Genomic DNA, 15,677 nt, shown 5'->3' with positions numbered 1-15,677 from the left:
TAGGAAAAGGTCCAAAGGTGTAGGGATGGCAGGAGGGGAAGGGGAAATGGAAGAAGGGAAAGGAAAAATTATAAGAGAGGAAAAAAAAAGGAAACAAAGTCTATGTAAATAGGGAAGGGTGGAGGGGTGAAGGGCGCATAGGTAATGGGGGGGAAAATAAGAACTAAGATACATCATGTTCAGGTACAAACACCCAATGATAAATGTAAATGTATTGTATACCTAAAATGTACCAATTAATATATACATAAAAAAGAACATTTGTGAGACAAGAAGTCCTGAGAAGAACATGGTTAGTATAGTATAGAATGGAACAATTCCTTACCCAAATGACAAGAGCTCCATTACTGGTGATGAGCAAAGTGGCAACAATTCTAGGAGTGCTGTGGTAACCAAGCTACTGAGACTCACCTGGGATGAATCACTACATGAAACAGGTGGAAAAGGACATACTAGATATCTCTGGCATTTGAGAGATTTGGGAATAATTGACATTAAAGCTTGTTCGGTTTTTTGTTTTGTTTTGTTATGTAAAAATGCTTCATTTTTAAGCACAACTGAAGCTCTGAAGAAAGAAAATAAGACAGATTCAAACCCCTACCAACCAGCTTCTGTGTTCGTTGGCCTGAGGGGGTTCTCTGACCATTGAGGCCACTTGCTCCTTCTGTGCAGTAGGCTGAAAGTGCTGGGAGTTAATGACCTCCTGGAGCACATTCAACCCATGATGGACAGGAACTGATGTATGAACATCCCAGTTCCCTCACCCCTTGGAAGAGATGACTCCGACATGTGCTCTACACTGGCCCCAGAGTTTCCTCAGCAGTAAGGTCAGCACTAAGTTCCAGTAGCCCATACTAACTTTAATAAAACAATTCCTACAGGCTCGCTTCCTTCTCTGCCTCATGTCCATTGCTCACGTTACATCCTACTTAAACTTACTCTTTGTTTCAAGGCCCGCTTCAAGAAAATCAAATAGTCTTATCCATCAATTATAGAACTTCAATATTGTAGCTAAAGAACCAGGCAAAGCCATGAGGAATACGCATAATCCAATCTGATATGGCTGAAACATTTACAAGATTTGGGACCTATAAGGCAAGAAAAAATAGAAATGAATTCACCATAGGTTCAGGGGATAAAGAGATTAGTTAAATTCTACCACCTGGGAAAGCAATTATGCAAAGGAAAATTAGATTTTGTATAAACAGACTTTTAGGGACATTAGTCGGTTATCAGTGTACTCCTTCGGAGACAGAGGCCTTGTTTAGCAACTAGGTAAAGGTTTTATGCTGCCCTTGGTCCTTGACAGTGTTTCAGGACAATAAATACCCTCTGATACAAACAAAATTTCCATCAGATATGCAACTTGTCTGTTTGAGAAGGTCTTGGTGCAGTAACCCCAATTCCCTGGGTAGAAATTTTCCCCTCTTTTTTCCCTTAAGAAAATTTGAAGAAGAGTGTTGAAAAAGTAAGTCAAATACATGGTATTCTTTCTTTGAATGTTAGAAAAACATATGCATAATTGGCATAAGGGTACAATAATAAGGGAATAAAGGATCTTTTAGAAGAATCTTGTGATTCTAATTATAAACATGTAAAAATTAGGTTATTCTTTTAGACTTTTAATTTTAAAAAGGAGTTGTATAAGATGTTGGAAAGAGTGAGGGAAAAGGGATAATAAAAGGAATTAAGATCTGTTATGTCCATGTCCCAACTCCACACAAGGAATGTAAACATTATGTACTGCACACATGTACTAATAAAAAAGGGGTTGTATAAAAATGATGGGATTATAAGCATTATAACAACATTTTGAATAATTGACATTTATAGATTCTTCATGCTTATAAATATATTTAATAGAGTCTAACAATAAATGCTCCAGAAGGTCTTGTTTGTTCCAATAATTTAATTGCTTGGAAAATATCAAACATTAAATTTATATCTGCTCCTTAAAATTAATTTTTAAATTTTAATAGATATATAAACTGAGTAATTTGATTTACAAATTTAAAACTTAAGGAAAGACTAGAGTTTGGAATTGTGACTTTAATTAATAACTATTAATCTTTAAAAATCTGAATAAGAATAAATAATCTTTTTTATGCACAAGAGCTGCTCTCAAACACAACCAGAAGACCCAACCTTTATAAAGTGGGATTCAGTCAGCCTATGTTTACAACCACCAGAGATTTTACATCTTAAAAGGGGACAATCTAACAGCCGCCAATTACCCTGCATTACTAGCTATCAATGATTTGTATTTTCGATCTCTTCACCATCATGTCAGGGTTGCAGCTAATCTACATACTGTCTGATTCTTCAGGGGAATTATTTTCATGTTCTTCCAGTGAGGATCACAATAAATATTAAGATGAACCTCAGTTGGATTCTGCAAATATCTGGTCTACTGCTCTAATGAAGAGCTAACCCTAACCCTAACCCTTCTCAACATCTCACTACCCACAGTTTAAAGTAAGCAAGGAACTTTGTATTTCTGTTGTTTCTGCCCAACCTCCCCCCCCACACACACACACACAAAATCAGAATAATATCACTGTTCTGTATGGTATACTAATTAACTAAATCTTCACAAGTATATGAGGAATAAGTACCAATTCCTTTAAATAAAATTGCTTTATATTCAAGACTTAATGTATATGTGGGGAATTTTCATTCATTTTCATTTTTACTTTAATTGCTCACCTAATTTTCTTACCTAATTAGGTCGAATCTTTCTTTCCATACATATCCTAGAAGGTTATAGGGCATTACTCAGATAAATAAAACAAGGTGCTTATTTCTCTAGGTAGCACTGAAAAGTAATAGTTGTGTTTGATTTACATAAATAGGCTTCTCAAAGAAAATAAGTACAATGCTTAAACTTTTTAAAATGCTGGTTACTGTTCACAGTTATAAATCAGTCAGAAATTGAAAGACCTAAATGTTCCACCTAACTCACTGCCACTTTTTTACACGACATGGATGCAGGAGTCAGTTGAGAATTCATTTGTCCCACAGCAAACCTAAATCCAAATCCAAAGCCTGTGGCTATCCACCTCTTCTGGAATCTCAGGACTACTTAGAAATCCTGTGACAAACTTAGAAATTTCCCCTTTCTTCTTTCAATCCCCATACCTGGTCCTACTACTTAATTCTGGACAGATGAGCTCAACTACTTCAAGAATACAAAGTCTTTTCTTTGTTGCTGCAAAGCCGTTCAGCTAGCATTATCTTGTGCACTTGCTATGTGATAGGCAGTTTGCTAGGAAAAAAAATATGCCTGAGAAAAAAGATGTAGTTTTGCCTTCAAGAAACTCCTAATCAGGAAAGGAAGAGGATGTGAGGAAAGAACAGTTAAAATATAATAAAGCAAATTGGAAAGAGATAAAACAGTGATTCACAAGCGAAAGAGAGCTTTTATAAAAACAAGCACGATTAAGAGGTAGTTACCTGGAGTTTTTCCCTGAAATCATTCTACTACCTATCTCCTAATTTATTATTATTTTCCTGTCTGTTGTCTAACTCTTGCCTAATCTAGTTTAGGGAAATATAAGAAAAACATGTGGGTCATTGATTATAAAGAAGAAAAAAAATACTATTATCTATAATAGTAAATTCCATTTCTGAATTATTATTTTAAATATTATTATTATTATTGATTCTTTAAAAGGAAAAACTTTAATTTTCTCTTTCTCACGTGAGTGTGGTTAGATAGGATGAATAGATAAATACAGATAAATTTAAAAGAAAAATCTAAGTCAAGAATATATTTTATTAGTATTAGTATTAGCTGATTTACTTCCTTCTAGCATCCTGCACTCCCTGCCATCCCACTATCCTTTCCTTTCTAAGACTTCTTCTATAAGAAAAAAAAGTCCAAAAAACCCTAGTATTTTGGGTTAAATATGGATATATTTTTAAACTACCACAAAACTCAGTAGCCTAAATCAACACTCATGCTACAATCTCTCACCATTCTGTGGGTCGACTGGACTTGGCTGCATGTTCGCTGGGGCACCCACTGCTGGGACACCACTGAGTTAGAACATCCAAGGTGGCCATGTATATTTCTGGTGCTTTGGCAGAGATGGCTGGAAGGCCAAGTACAGGTTCAGCTGGGACACTGACATATCAGAAATCAATCTCTCTCTCCCCGCCCTTTCCCTTCCTCCCCCCTCCCTCTCTTCCTCCCTCTCTTTCTTTTTCTCTCCCATCAGCAAATATTTACTGACCCCTTCTTCATACCAGACACTAATCTAGGTGTTGACTGTACAGTGGTAGCCAAGATAGAAAATCTGTTTTCATGAGCCTACTGTTTAGCAGGGGGAAAAAATCAATTTTAAATACTCTGAAGAAAATTTAACAGATGGTGAAAAAACAATGATAGAGCAGCATTTACTGAGTGCTTTTAAATCAGTGAACATTTAGTTACTCTCTCAGCAACACCACACTGTAATCAAATAAAATAAAAATAAGAAAAGGATTTAGTGTTAACAATTTGCTTAAATTAACACATTGAGATAATATAATGTAATTCAAAATGAAATGTATATTAACGTACAAATCTATATTACTCAAGGACCAGAGAATAAAATATGATTGATTTTATTTGCCACTAACAAACTTTATCACAGATGTTGATTGAGTCTTTCACAGCAAAACATTAAAATTTTTACATTGTTATTGTTCATATAATTTTGTCATGCTGTAAAGGAATATTATAGGCATAGTTAATCAATTCTAGTCAAAGAAAAACATTCTAAATCATTTTCTAAATTCAAATTAATCTAATAAATTATAATAATGCTTAAAAACCTTAGTTCTTGAGACAGTTCATTATTGATTTACAGTACAATGTGAGCACAAAATAAATGAGCATTTTAAAAATTAGTAAATCAATGGCCTCAGTTCACTAATGACCATTTTTAGTGGCACGAATGTATTTGTGAACAAAAGAAACAGTTATGAATTAATGGTGATAACCTTGAACCAGGGTTCAAAAACTTCAAAGTTGTATTCTATCTTTGCTAATGACACAGATCATAACTTCATGAGATAAAACTTCACTTGTCAGCCTTTCTTTCTAGTCCACTGGAAGTCCCACCTCTACCCCTACTCTGGGACAGCAAGCAAGCTCTTTGAATACTAACGGGGTCATAATAGCTTGCCCAACTCACAGAAATGTCAGGGGAATCAAATTATACAGTAGATTTAAAATTGCACTTAAAAGATATATGTGTGTGTGTGATTCAAGGTATGATCTTATTATTTTAATAATTATATGTGTAACAGCTTGAAAAATGGATGGTTTTGGAAATTAATTTTGAAGCCATTTGAAACTAAATGTAATACAAAACCAGAGTCCTATAAAAAATAAATAGAAATTTTAAAAATCAACTGCTGCTAGGTCATTTCAAGCTTTTTTTTCCCCACACTATAAGAGTTCTATGAAATTATGATATGTCATGGATTGCATGATACCTGCCAATTTCATAGAGTGAAGTGTAGAAAAACATTGTCTTAGAGTCGATGAACATAATTACTTGCCAATTATAAAAATAATCCATATTTCTTGAAAATACTGTGCATTAGCAGGATCATGGTTGCAAGCAACAGAAAAGCTAGGTTACATAAAAGTCTGCATAATTGAAAATCTAGAGGGATAACAAAAGTTAGGGGTAATCTAACTCAGGGTTTAACAGTTACCACAAAAGCACCTCTGTGCTCTGCCTTCCATGGCATCAGCCTCCCTGAGAGAAGTTCTCTTCATGATATCAGTTCCAGGTGTCCAACCTGCACCCCACACTATAGCACAGTTGCTCCCCTGCTTGCATTCCAAGCAAGAATTCACCTGCCCTATCAAGGTCGTCTAAGTCATCTTATCTCAGCTGAATTGTAACTACTGGGAAAAATTTTTAAATGTATGTAAAGGCCGGGGATTTAGCTCAGTGGTTTCGCCGCCTGCTGAGCAAGTGCAAGGACCAGAGTTCAATCCCTGGTACCAAAAAAAAAAAAAGAGTATATGGATGACATGAGGAAGGTAGTAACATCCAATAGAAAAAAAATCTATTACTAGAAAAACAAAGAGAAAAGGAATACTTGAAAGCTGTGATGGTTAATTTTACATGTCAACTTGGCAGGACTATGGCACCCAGTTTTATGTTCAAGTGTTGGTCTAAACGTGCCTAAGAGAATATAAACTGCAAACATGTACTAATAAAAAATACATTCTTTCCTTACTGATGTAAAAACCTGAAATGCATAAAAAGAGAACACTAACCTCCTATAATCCATGAACGTTGACATTTTTAAATATTTTCTTCAATTTTATTGATCTAATTAATTACATTTCCATACACAGAAACATAAAGGAACTTATTTTACTCAAATGGCATCATATTGGATATATAATATTCAAAACTTTTGAATGTTATTTTTGCCCCTTAATATATTAAAGTGATTATTTTTCCATGCCCTTCAGTGTTTTAAATATGATTTTTAGTAGTTGTCAAATAATCCATCACACAATTACAATCCATTTAACCATTTGACTATTTCTGAGCATTTCAATAATTTCTTTTTATTTTTTTAAGTACACAGTGCTCTCTCCTGATTCGAAAATCTGACTAGGCAATGCTTCTGAAATCTGGTTTCTGAAGAGCAGGATCAAAAGTGTCGCACTTGGTTCCACTTCATACAAGCTACAGTTCATTATGAATAAGGAGTGTGTTGCCAAGTCAGCCCTTAACCAGAGTCAGTCTGATCTGGCATCAAAAAATATGACAATCCGTACCTGCCAAAAGGTCTTTGCGGCAGTGATGTGGATCTCAGATCCCTGCTCCTCCATCATCACCACTGTTATGATCACACTTTTGTTATCAAGTAACATAGCAATGTTTATGACTTTTGAATCTTTTTTTTTATTCTTTAAGCTTATAAGATGCTCAAAAGAAAGAAAATCAACAACGAAAATAAAAAGGGGAGTTATAAATGGACCTGCAGGAACATATTTCACATTCCATATTTACTCATTTGCACCCCCAATTATGAGATAAAACTCAGTGTGCGCTCACGAGTGGTGAACAGCATGGATGTTCTTGGAGAACAAAGAAACACATGGTAGCATGGCAAACCACGTTAGTGTCTCCTCAAAGCACAGTGGCCTTGGGAGTTTCAGTGCCCAACTCTCCCTCTCCTGCAGGTTTTATTCTCCATCCATTATCCTCTTTTGCAGAGGCCCTGATCCAAATCCCCAGGGCCAGCACGCTTGCAGCAGCTGGATTTCTCTGGGACAGTTAAGTGGCATTTTTCCTAATTGCTCCTCTCAGATTTAGATAGGAGGGGGATCATGTTGTGAAATGGTGATAATAAGGACAAGAATCAATTTGTAGTTGAGCTTAAATGCTATTTTAACAATGCTTTGAAATGTAGTATATGATTAGCATTTCACTGGTACAGATCACACTTTTTAAGAAACTGGTTTCAAGATCTCACATTCTATCATTTTCATACATGTTTCACTTTTCCTTTTTACTTTTTTTCTCATATTCTAAAATACTTATGGATTTGGGATCTTTCTCAGGGGGTTAATTTTAAACTTCCTACCTAAATATTATTCAGAGACTCACATAAGTTGCATTTGTGGTCTTAGGGATGTCTGTTAGCTAAAAGAATGTTGAAAAGACCTTCTTCCTACATATAGAAACAATAAAACTTCTTGGATATATGAAAGTTACTATCTTTTTTTGTTTGATTTTTGTTTTTTGAGACAGGTTCTTGCTATGTACTTCTGCCTGGGCTTGAACTCACTATGTATCTCAGGCTGGCCTCAAAATTGCAGCAATCCTGCTGCCTCAGCCTCTGGAGTGCTGAGATTACAGGCATGCGCCACCATGCCCAGCCTGAAAGTTACTATTTTATATTAAGCATACAACACTGATTTTCTTTAATAATGGAATTGCTAGATTACAGAGAAATAATATAGTAAAAAAAATTTGGATTGAAAAGACATAGAAAAATAATTCAAATCAAGAAATGTCTTATGGGGGCTGGGAGTTTAGCTCAGTGGTTCTGCCACCTGCGTTGCAAGCGCAAGGTCTGGCATTCCATCCCCAGTACCAAAAATAAATAAATAAATAAATAAATAAAGAGAAGGATGCTACCATTTAAAAAAATGTCGTATGAATCTTTCCTGTTACTTCATTTTTATAGATTCACCCATTTGTTCCGAAGTATTTATCATCTGCCATGTTCCAGAGAGCTATGCACTCTAGAGATTTAGCAGTGAAGGACGTGGACAAACATCCTTGCCCTCCAGGGCTTTGTATTCTGGAGAAGAGACACCCCTGCACAAAAACAAGTTCTAATTTAATAAGGAGAACAGAACATAAGTGCTTAAGATATTAAATAATAACATGCCACAAAACCACAACACAAGAAATTCCAATTTTTAGATAAATATGTATTTGGTATTACTTAACTACAAGACCTTATTTATGAGATAACTGGATAGAAATAGGACTGTATGAAATCTGAAAACTACACTGGTAAATTATCTCCTGCTGATATTTGGTAAGTACAAGGTAATTATAAGGGGAAAATAAACTTTTTTCTCTTACACAGATAATATTTTTATACTTCCGGTCACCAAAATGTGGTGGTGGGAGAAGTTCCCACACACCAAGCTTCCCTCCAGTAGGCACCGACCGATTGATTCAATTCTGACACTTGTATACCTGGAAATAGCATGAGGTCCCAGAGCGGAAGGGCACAATCCCAAAAGACTACCTCCCACTTCAGGCGCCGATCATAAAGAAGCCGGGCTGTCACCGTTTCTAAACAATCAGCTATAAATTGGAAATTCCCACAATCTCCTCCGTTCGTACAATTAATTTGCTAAACTGACTCCGAAAATTCAGGGAAACAGTTTACTTATGTTTCACAGATCACTACAAAGGCTACTACAAAGGATGCAGATGGATGGGAAGGAATTCTGCCTCAGTGCCTCTCTCGGTGAGCCATCCACCGAGCTCGCCATGTGTCCAACAGCCTGGGCCCTTTCTGAACCTCATAGCGCAGGGATTTTTTTTTTTAGAGGCTTCATCACATAGTCATGATTCATTATGAACTCAATCTCGAGCCCCTCTTCCAATCTGAAGAATGAGGATGGAGCTAAAAATTACTGGCTTCTAATCATGGCGTGGTTTTTCTGATGATCAGCCCCTATCCAGGAACACACCAAGAGGCACCTCATTAGTACAAAAGATGCTGCTCTCACCCTACGAATTCCAAAGGAATTGGAGCTCTGTGTCAGGAGCCAGGCTCAAAGACTAAATATTAGAACAAAAGATAGATCTAGCACCCCTTCACTTGGGAAATTAAGAGGTTTTAGGAGCTCTGTACCAGGAACTGGGGGCAGAAAAAAAAAATGTGTATATAATTATATATATTAGGAATATATACATTCCTAAAATATAGATAGGAATTTTATGAAATGTCATGGCAATGAGGAACACCATCATAGCTTAGCAAGAGCATGTTGGTACACGTTGTTCAGTAAACGCTATGGTGAGTGGAAGGTTAAAATGGACTTCATGACATATTTTTACAATATTTGTGGTTCCAGAAGAAGAGAACGTGTATTTTCAGAATCAAAAACATTCACAGTTTCTATAGTAAAAGAAAACAAGTGGCTGGGTTAAAAAACAAGGTTTGGGTGGGAAAAGACAGATAAGGTATACGACAGAGAGACTACCTTACAACAAACATTAGTCTAGAGAACACCTGGAGAATAACAAACAGTAAACATGGAAACCTAACACAGGATAGATAATATATTTTTAGGGAGGTCAAGCAGAGCACCAATCTAGTGTAGGTGTCCAACTAAAATTCTAGGATGTTTGTTTAGTAATGATCCATTACCATTATCCAATACAGTAGCCAATTCTTAATCACCTTCTGTTCACTATAAATAATTGTAAATGTTAAACTGTTATAGATCATTAAAGGAAGGGATTTTTTTTTTAATGCCAGCAGTTGTAGAAAGGGCCACAGGTGGAGAAAAAAGAGCCCCTATCAAATTGGTGTCTCTAAACTCTCCTGATCTTCAGATTTTTATTTCAACCCCCCTCTAGACATCGTTCTGGCATCCCCTGGCCATCTCTGATTGACATTTCCTAAACCGAACTCTATGTCTGCTGATATCCCATTTCATCCTCTAGTTCTGCCATCCTCTCAGACTAGCAAGTATCCCCGCCCCCACAGTCCTTTCTCGGTCTCTGGCTCTGGCTCTCTGCCTGGTTCCCCCTCCCCTCCCACACACACATGCTTTGGTAACGTCTCCTCTCCATCACTATCACCACTGTTTGAGGAATCATAGTTCTCTTCTAAATTTCATCTATAAATTGATGATACTTTTTAGCTAATGTTTACTTCTAAGAGCCTACACTTGGCTTGAAGGTAGAAATATTTTTTAATACTTACTCAATGAATAGATGCTAGAGTCATCACAAGTCATCCTTGTGAGCTGTCATCTTATGCCACCTTGACTATCCATCTTAATAAATGCTGTCATATCTTGGTAATGAACTCTTCCATCTCAATCTTAACATGGCATTACTGATATGTGTACACGTGATTCACTGCAGCATATCCCAGGAGATTATGGTTTATACTTAAAGCAGTATTGCAACTTAGCAAGGACTGTGAGGTAAAAATTAGATAACATGAAAAGGATTTAAGCAAACAGTTTACAACATTAATTGATAAACTCTGCCTCTCCTTTTTAATTGTGCTAGATATTTGTGGAAATGTGTAATTGAAGCTCTCAAATATTAGCTTTCAGAAAATGATCATGTTATATAAAGATATTTATTTGGGAACACTTTTATAAAGAGGTAAATGTTTTAAAAGTGAAGTAGATGTCACTGAGTGGGTGTGGGAAGACACAACATAAATCTGTTGAGATCAAAAACACTGCCCAGCAACATTATTATCTTACATCTCCAAAGAATTTTAGAGTTTATAGCATTTATCAGTGCTTTCTCTTCTACACATATGAAGTGTTGGGAGATTTATATAGCAAGTTTAGTTGACATAATCTCAGCCCTTCGGGAAAGGCTTAACGTTGAAAATCACAATTTTATTTTTCTTATATTGTTACCAGCAATTTTTCTTCTTGAGAACTGATATTTTTTTTTACTCACAAAGCTATTTCAACATTCCCATGAACACAGCAAGAAAACTCATCAAAGGCATAATTCAGACAAACATGGGGAAAACATGGGACATTTGATCATAAGATCTCAAAGATCTTATTCTTCACATACATGCATTCACACCTCCAATAGAGAATGAGCATTAATATCATCAAAATTGGAACATTTTCTTGTGCTGTAACCTTACATAATGGCAGGTGTGTTCACCAGGGAGTAATCAAGCTGGAAAAAATATCCCCTCCGGTACTGGTAATTGAACTGAGGGTCTCCACACTGGGCTACATCCTCAGCCCTTTTTTATCTTGTGGACAGGATCTTAGTAAGTCCCATAGCTGGCCAGGCTGGGCTCAAACTTGTAATCCTCCTTCCTCAGCCTCCCAGATTACTAGCTAGAAGCAGTAGTTAGTCACTTCTGGCTGCTATGTCACAGAACAGTCTGGACTGACTGACCTTGGCTAAGTCATACAATGACCCTCACAGGCAGAGAAAAAGAATTTTTCACATTTTTAAAATAATACTATATGGTAAAAACAACAATATTAATGCCTCCCAAAGACTCCACATGTACCTGGCTACTTTCTTTGAACTGATAATCTGTGCTCACTCCATATTATACTATTTTTAGTTTAACCCTTTTACACCAAAGATTGCAATTTTTTGAATTTTCGCATGAAATTCTGTTACTTAGAAAATTTCAAGTAACAAGAATTTCAAGAGAAAAAATTTTATCATGTTCCACTGAACGTGATAACGTTACCAAAAAGGTAATATTAGGTATTTAAGGGTTGATTTTGCCCAGAACCCTCCTACATCAAATAGATCTCTATGGAAGATATTACTCATGTTTGCCAAGATTTCTACTTTCTCATTCCTATGATTCTTTTGACTGATGAAATGTGAGAAGTGACCTATGTCACTTGTGGGTGAAAGCATTCAGGTTTTTGTTTTTTTTTTTCCATATTCTTCCCCACTTTCTATATTCTCTGCCCCAGTACTCATGGACAATCACAGGCATAAAGCAAGCTGCAAAGTTAAGTCATCATGATGGCTCTCTGGGAGAGTCTGCATGAGCAAGAAACTAACTTAGGGGCACTAACCAGCTGAGATTTTAGTAGCGTTTGTTACAGCAGCATGTTCTAGTCTCTCCTGCTTCACACAGTCTCACTAGCTCAACTCTCACTATGCAGTGGTCCACAGCTACATACGTGGCTCATAAATCAGTAAGTTGCATTCATACATAAGTTGACTGGTCATTATTGAGGGCAAAGACTCAAAGAAATACCTGGGAACCCCAAGAAAGTAGTTGGGATAAATCATAATGTGTCCCATATCCTTGCTAGGTACCTGGATTCTCACAGAGCTTCTCAATGCAGACTGTCATATTGTTTTATCACCAAGGAGGTATCAGTTTTACGGCAGGGACACATTCAAGGCTAGTGAAGAATTTAGTGGAAATGCTGGAAATGCAGAAATAGGACTTGGGAACAGGTTAGGAATGTGAGAATAATTCAGAAGGTATCTCCACACACTTGAAAATTGAACACAAAACATGAATAAAATTTCTGAGGCAAATGGTAGAGGACAGAAGCCAAGAAATGAGTCTTAGAAAAACACCCAGATTTGGGAGAGAGAGGGGAGCAGAAAAAGGAAGGAAGAGATGGAAACTATGATGACAACAGCCATTCATTTTGAGAGCTAAGAATATCATATCCTCATTAATAAATTCATTTAAATTTAAATTTCAAGGTTTTTAATGAGGATAAAAAATGTACTACTCCTTAACAATCCATTTACTCTCTTCAATATTAAAATAGATTACCATCTGACAGGCAGCTGGACATTATCTGTAATAAAAAGCAAAATGATTTTTAATTCAATGTCTCAGAACTAATCTATCAAGTTTTAAAGTAGAAACAAGAACTTTTTTGAACATGTATGATTTGCCCTGCTGTATATTCATTTACTGAGCCAACACCCTCCATGTCTAGCACATCTGGCAGGCTACAGGGGCACAGCCACTCTTCCTGGGCTGGGCACTTTATCCCTGTGCCCATTTCACATACTGCTCCCCTGGCAGGCACCCTGTGTTCTGTGCTAGGCTTGCCCCTGCAAGGAGGACCTTGCCAGTTAATTAGCTAACACTTCTCCAGGCCCTAGTACATGTGCCAGACACTACATTTTGTGCTTTACATGGGTTTTCCCGTTTGATCTTCAACACAGCCCTATGAGGGCTTAGTCTCATCCCCATTTTACAGCTTGGTAGAAACTTGCCTAAGGTCCCACAGCTAGCAATTGGTGGAGTCAGGGCTCAAAATGGGCTGGCCAGGGTCAAAGTGAGCGCTCTAAGCCTTCCTACTTCAAGGGTGGACACAGAGATTACCTGGGAGCCTGCTAGAAATGCAAACTCTCAGGCCCAACCCTCAGCCCACACAATCAGAACTTTTCTGTTTGCAGTACTGATTGAACTCAGAGCTTTGCCACTGAGTTACATCCCCAGCCTGGTGTGTGTGTGTGTGTGTGTGTGTGTGTGTGTGTGTGTGTGTGTGTGTGTGTGTGTGTGTGTTTTCCTTAGAGTTCTGCTAAAGTCTCTAAATTGCCCAGGCTGGGCTTGAAATTTCAATCTTCCTGCCTCAGCCTCCCAGAGTTCTGGGCTTACACGAATGCATGACCAGTTCCAGCTAGAGTTTGGTCTTAAATAGATCCCCAGGGGATTCTCTGCACATTGAAGTTTAGGAAGCACTGTGCTGAATCACTGCATCATGAAGACTTAGCTGTCACGAATATTAAGGGAGATGCAATCTTCTCCATGAGTAACAATTTAGGGCCAAAAAATAAAGGTATGTTTTGTGCTCTCCAAGGGCTAAGGGAAGTATTCAAACAACAACTTCCTGCAGTTTCAGACACTGCAGAGTACTGTGATCGGCAAACTTCAGGACCTCTTCCAAAGCAGCAAATTCTGAGCTGGGTCTTGAAGCCAGAACATTTTCTCAATTCATTAAAAATAGGTGCAGTTCCAAATGGACGAGCGCCCACATCAATAAACTTCTGGAGTTGAGTCTCCAGCCTGGATTCCGTTTTCCGAACGGAATCCAAATACCAACATCATCAACAGGCAGATCTGAAACCACCGAAAAACGACCAATTATGAAATCGCTGGTCTTGATATTGAGCTTAGAATTTCTTCGTTTAATTCAGAGTGCTCGTGATAAAACTAGTTTGCCCCTCTTTATCAGTCACGCCCTAGGTGTGAGTGCAAACAGTCGGTGTGAAAAGCAGCAGAGCTGGACGCCCAGACCCCGGGCGGCAGGTACTCCATTCCGGGTGTGGCGCCGCCTTTTCAAGCCTCCTCCGCCCCTCCTCCCGCTCGGGTGGAGCCCACCAGTCCGGTTCATTTCGCCAGCAGCCACTTTCTTCCTTCACCAGCTCAGGTTGGCTTCCTAAGGCCCAAACCAAAGTCTTCCCACGAGTAACCCGGGACCTGTGCGGCTCGCCACCCCTCCCCCTCTGGGGTCTCCACTTGCTCCCGCACCCCCGGGAAGGGGCGGTGCTGGCCCGGTCTCGAGTGGACTGGCGGAGGCGCGGCGGTGGCAGACGGCGCGTCACGTGCGCGGCGGGGGCGGAGCGCGGCCAGCCAAGTGGGTGGAGAAAACAAAGCCCCCAGCTGTCAGCAGAGGCTGGAGGCGGCAGCGCCGGAGCAGGTGAGTCAAGTGCATTTAAAGCGGTACCGCCCCGGCGCACCCCAACACCCTTTGCCCTGGCGCAGTCCCTCCCAGGCCTGGTGCCGCCCGCGCCTCCTCCTGCCACTCACCCCGGGTCTGCCGCCTGTGGTCGCGGAGTAGGCGGAACCGGGGGTGGTCCCCGACCCAGCAAGAAGTTGTGCGCGCATTGCGCTGTGGCACCTTGGGTGTGCACCCCTCCGCGCTCCTGCAGGCCTCATTTTTCCTACAGGGGGTCCTGCTCTGCTGACCCCACGAAACGGGAAGGAGTCGAGGCTGCCACGCTGGCAGAAGCAAAGTGGAGTGGCTGAGGGTGAGGGCTGGGGCTGTACAGAATAGGAGGAGTGGGCGTCGGGGACGAAGGGTCTTGCAGGTGTGCGCCCGAAGCGCGTGGCCCTCCAGGCCTGAGAACTGGGGCGCTGGTAGGAGCTTTGCGCTTTGGGGCAGACCAGGAAGTGCAGAGCCTGGGAGCAACCTCTGCACCCCCGGGTCGGCCTCCCCCTCGGCGGCCGCCCCCGCGCTCCCCTCTTGGACGGACAGGACTCCAGTCACCCTACTCCAGCTCTCGCTCCTGGCGCCGGACTCAGATCCCCGGCGGGTGCGAAGGAGGCAGTGATGAGTCTGCCCCCGAGTGGTTCTGCCGCGGGGCGCACCCAGAGCGCGGGGCGAAAGCGGCTCAGGACTACCTTCTCTTAGTGGGAAATTCTGTCTAACTTTGCAAGGAAGCCAGGAGTCCCACAAA

The 15,677-nt window shown here is 39.5% G+C and overlaps 1 protein-coding gene across 1 annotated transcript in view; it reads left to right on the top strand.

Moving 5' to 3' along the window:
• Nucleotides 1-14,817: 14,817 nt before the first annotated feature.
• Mapre2 (microtubule associated protein RP/EB family member 2) overlaps nucleotides 14,818-15,677 on the top strand; it is a 173,335-nt gene continuing 172,475 nt past the window's right edge. The window contains exon 1 of the mRNA XM_021236671.2: nucleotides 14,818-14,917. The gene's annotated coding sequence lies outside the window, so the exon portion shown is untranslated. The remainder of the gene's footprint in view (nucleotides 14,918-15,677) is intronic.

The sequence above is a fragment of the Heterocephalus glaber genome, unplaced genomic scaffold (genome assembly GCF_053883595.1).
Source record: "Heterocephalus glaber isolate CG9 unplaced genomic scaffold, H.glaber_assembly_v1.0 deba00000331, whole genome shotgun sequence".
Classification (NCBI taxonomy): Eukaryota; Metazoa; Chordata; class Mammalia; order Rodentia; family Bathyergidae; genus Heterocephalus; species Heterocephalus glaber.
Note: the sequence above shows the minus strand (reverse complement) of the source record. Positions and strands in the feature narration are given on the sequence as shown.